The sequence below is a fragment of the Columba livia genome, chromosome 2 (genome assembly GCF_036013475.1).
Source record: "Columba livia isolate bColLiv1 breed racing homer chromosome 2, bColLiv1.pat.W.v2, whole genome shotgun sequence".
Taxonomy (NCBI): Eukaryota; Metazoa; Chordata; class Aves; order Columbiformes; family Columbidae; genus Columba; species Columba livia.
This window is the reverse complement of record NC_088603.1, coordinates 131,203,523-131,208,673: the sequence shown is the minus strand read 5'-3', so window position 1 is coordinate 131,208,673 and position 5,151 is coordinate 131,203,523.

Here is a 5,151-nt window from a genome sequence, read left to right as displayed (position 1 = left end):
ACTATCATAAATGATCACAGCTCAGGTTCATCTGGGGTATAAATGAAGCCTGCTGGAGGCCCCCATTGAATTGCTCTCCCTTGGAGGGGTGGGCAGGCAGTTGAAGACTCTGCTTCACAGACTGGCCATCTGAGGAATATTCCTCAGGGACTGAGGCACCTTCACAGAATCACAGAATCACAGAATGTTAGGGATTGGAAAGGACCTGGAAAGATCAACTAGTCCAATCCCCCTGCTGGAGCAGGAACACCTAGATGAGGTTACACAGGAAGGCATCCAGGTGTGTTTTGAATGTCTCCAGAGAAGAGACTCCATAACCTCCCTGGGCAGCCTGTTCCAGTGTTCTGCTACCCTCACTGAGAAGTTTCTTCTCATATTTAAGTGGAACCTCCTGTGTTCCAGTTTGTATCCATTGCCCCTTGTCCTATCATTGGTTGTCACCAAGAAGAGCCTGGCTCCATCCTCGTGACACTCACTCTTTACATATTTATAAACATTAATGAGGTCACCCCTCAGTCTCCTCCAAGCTAAAGAGACCCAGCTCTCTCAGCCTTTCCTCATAAGGGAGAAGCTCCACTCCCTCAGTCATCTTTGTTGCCCTGAGCTGGAATCTCTCCAGCAGTTCCCTGTCCTTCTTGAACTGAGGGGCCCAGAACTGGACACAATATTCCAGGTGCGGTCTCACTAGGGCAGAGTAGAGGGGAAGGAGAACCTAATAAATGATCTGTGTCCCCCTGAGAGTCCTCACTTTGTAACAGAATGGGAAGATGTGCATTTCGAATCATCACTCTAGAGTTTTGGGATCTGATCCCTTTGACTTTGAGTCACTTGTGTAGTGTTTGGACTCCTAACTGGTATCTGAACCTGTGGTTTATAATGTTATCGGAGTGCTAAGTTTGGGTAAAATCCATTTGTAGTTGGTTTTCTGCTAAACAGCTCTGGTTAGAATAAAGTCTGTTTGGAGCTTGTTGCCTGCCTAAATTGGCTTTTGGGGTGTCTCTGTGACACAGCCACATGGAGCAGGCAGAGGGACTGCTGGCTGCCCAGTGGTCTGCTCTGGCCGGTGGTGTGCAAGGTTTCCCACCTGCTGCTCGTCTTGAGAAGCACCATTGGTGCAACCCCACCCAAGCAGGACATGGCACAGACACTGCTGTGTTTTTTCCCTGCCTATGGAGCCATCCTAAGCTCTGCAGTCAATGTGTGCCTTTGTTGTGTATTCTCTTAAAGCATGAACCTCTGTTACAAAGTTTACAAAACAGGTTATGGAGTTGAGTATGTCTTATGAAATGTCCTAAAATAGTATAAACCTAAGGAAACTGCAGGTTTTAACTCAAGTATCTTTGTATGTCAGCGACTTGGTTCTCACTTCCTTTCAGCTTCATTTGTATTTAACTCCTCATTGTATCACAAAGTGATAGACAAGGATCTTAACATGCATCCTTCCCAGGTAAGAGAGTATTATCTGGGGAGGATAGGGGGAGTGGATGAAATTTTTACTTGGAAGTGTTACCGTCACATCTTGTGGCTAAGAGAGCTTCCAAAGATAATCTGATGGAGTAAAATTTCTTTAACTGATGTTTGCATTTCTACAAAGCCACTGACATGCTTGTTTCTACAGATGTAAATAGGGCACAGCTGCTGTCCTCTGACATGCACACAAGTTACGTGCCAAAAACAGGAATTCTCAAATGTTGGTTTCAAAAACTGTGCAGTTCAAGTATTTTCTTCTGCTAACATCAATTGTTGGGAAAAAAAACCCACCTTCTTGGTTCCAGCTGAAGGAGAAGAGCCGGAGTTGTTAAATTGTGTGATTTAAATATGTATATACTCTTGGAGATTTTTCCAGGCTCCTTTAAAATTAAGCAGAGCATTTTAAAGAGATTGTCTGTTCTTTTGACCTTTGAGTCATAAGAAACAATGTAGTTTCCATGTCATCTGTGAGGCATGCTAAAAATAAAAATATGTGGCTCCAGCTTTAAAAATTAAATTTCAATAAAACTGAACGTTGGAATTGACATCCTTCCAATAATAATAATAATAATAATAACCAAACAAAAAATAAAAACACACCCCCCCAACTCTGTGTGGGACTACTATAGGGGGAAATTGCCATTAATGTCCCCATCAAATACAACATACACAGTCAAACCTGTGAAGTTTCCCTGAGTTCAGGCTGGTTATCTCACAAATCTGTGCAAAGCTCTGGTGAATAATTTATACCAGGCTTGAGGTGACAAGTTAAACACGCCCATTTTGTCTAAAATGCTATGAAGGCATCAAGATGGAGCCAAGCTGCAGGGTGAGCAGAGCTCGGCTGATGAGAATCTGAGCATGTCGAGAAGGGGGATGCTGCTGTAAAGAAAATGAAATGTAATGAGATACTTTTTCATGCATAATTCATGGTGAAAACATGACTGCATAAAAAGCCATGGATTTTAACAAGTCAGGGCTGCCATCATACACATTATCTTCCCAGAGGAACTTTATATAATATTGGTCAAAAAGAGAGGATTCTGAATACCAGTACAAAATAAAGCTGACATGTTTCCAAATGCAGTAAAATTTACTTTAATGTACAATGTCTGTAAAGGAAGCAGTTTATATTTACACCTCAAAATGCTTCCTAGAAAAAAAAAATACTTTAAAACATATGCCTGTGTTTCCTAGCTCAAATAAAAAAGATGAGGAATGAGAAAAACACCTCATATGGAAAAAAAATGTAAAATGCATAAGCAGTATTTTGTTAAGTGTGTTGCTAGGACTGTGCTTTAAAATCTTTTGCAAGCATTTTCACTTTTTAGAAGCAAAACTTTTGATAGGAATGACTGCTGTGAACAGGCTTTTAAAAAAGATAAAATATTAGCTATTGTCACCATAAAATTTAATTTGGTTGCATTTGCAAAAGCAAATACTGTAATTCAGCTTTCAAGAAGAGTTTAGTGGCTAGCACATGACTATTTGAAATGGTGTTTAACGCTTGGGGTATTTAGTTGAAGGGATTAAAAATGGAATGTTGATTAAAGCTCAGGATGTCTTAAATTTATCACCACAAAATCCTAATGACAGACTTAGCTGGAAGGAACAGGGGTGCCTCCTTCAGCTGTTCACTTAGGAGGAGCAGATCACACATAGAAAAGCACCAGAACAAGTCACAGGGAGATTCAGAATCACACAAGCTGAAGGAATCTGTGAAGTTATTTGTTTAGTTTACACTGCACAATCTCAATATTTGTAAGGAAAGTGAAATAGCCATTTTGCATCTAGTTACAGTTTTATAGTTCTGACAGTTGGGTGAAGAATGCATTAAGGGTTCAAAATGATTGATGTTTCAAAGTGTTCACCTTCCATGGGATTTTTTTCTTCCTCTCAGCTGTGTCGTATAAGAGGCAGAGAAACACTACAAAGAGGAGCAGGTTGAGTTGGTATAGTCACTAAACAACCTAAGCCATTTAAATCAAATTATGTCATTAACCCCTGTTCACAGGGACTCCAAATTCCTTCAGGTTTTGACAGTATAAAAATAAATATGGTCTCTTTTGAAGCTAGGCAATAATTTAATATCTGATTATAGAATTTTATCAGCTCACAGCTTTTAGAGCAATTCAGGGTAAAAGAAACACATAGCTTCCTATTGCTCTCTCAGACTAACACTGTAATAATGTTTTCATCTATGATCTTGAACTGTGCTCCTTCACAAAAGGCTTTCCTTCTTAAGTTGTCTATTGTCTGCATTTTTAATTTTTCTTAATGTCTTCTCAATAGAAAACACTGCTCTTCTGCAGCTTTGGAAGACATTGCTTAGCCTTTAAAGAGCATGACAATAATTTGTCTCACAGTCCGCCTTAGTGAAGTCTGATTATCTGTTGGTTTAATCCAGGACTGACTTGTCATACTTGCTTATCCCCCATGTAGACTTCAGAACTTAGAGCTCATCCTGGTCTTTGAATAGCTAATTTTCTTTAATGGTTTCCCTGCTTTTAATAACTTTGTGTTGTTATGGGAGACAAGGAAGGGAGAAAGAGGACATGAGGATCCCTCAATTCAAGTTGAGACTATCTCCCAGCTCCTGCTGTAGCATTTGCAAAGGCATTATTTCCATCTGCTCCCCTCTGCTTCTTAGAGGACATGCCATCATTCATATGCTCCCATTGGCTCTGGATTTTGCTGATTGTTTAGCTTCACTGACACAGACATTTTCCAGCATGGAAAGGATTTGTTTGCTTAGATACCTGAGCTCCAAGGGAAGTTCTCCTGTTTTCCACTAGGCTGAGTGACTAGCCAAATACCTGGAAATGCCAAGCATCTGAAATAGGAATCAAATGATAACATTATTAAAATCCCCATCTAGGCACCACATGATGCAGTCTACGCAGTTAGGAGGATGCAGCTAAGCTGAGCCCACATATTTGGGGTTTGTTTTCTGTTTATTTTCTTCTTAACTTTGAAGGGAGCCCCTCAAAGGTTACGTGATGGGGTTGTGTGAGATGTGTGCATGGTCAGGGACTCCATGGTGCTGAATCAGGGACCTCTGCTTTCAGCCCTAGTGACTTGAGCATAAGTCTGTGTCTTGATCTACAGTGAAATGCTACCTGTTTGGTCACCCAGGGCACTGGACTGTGTGATAAAAGCACCTCCAGTTCTGATGAGCAATCTTGTGAACATAAAGTAAAAAAAGAATATAATAAAACAGCGAGACAAATATTAGTATGGAGCACAATACTATCACAGAGTCATGTGAAAAACCACATCAAACACCTATCAGTAAGCATATTATTTTATACCAGGGTCATTAACTAGTGACTTCAGAAACAGTTTAAATATTCCAGTCAGTTGGACAAGGTATGGAAAAAGCTGTAACACAGGAGACAAAAATCCTTAACTCTGATACTGTTTCTAAAACTGATTGTTCTGTGTTTTTTTGTGAAGTATGTAATCTCTTCACTTCTATTTCTGAAATAGTAGTGACAATAACAGCGTAAATGGTATTAGTATTATGAGTTTGAATATTAATTTGTTGTTAAACTATTTTGTGTGTTGTATAAATTTTAAGGTGTATGGTATAGTTATTAGTGTGTGTCTGGTCCTTGGTGTTAGGCCTTGCTATGAATACATGCTCAACATTGTGTCTTCTGAAATAAAAGTTGGCCAAGC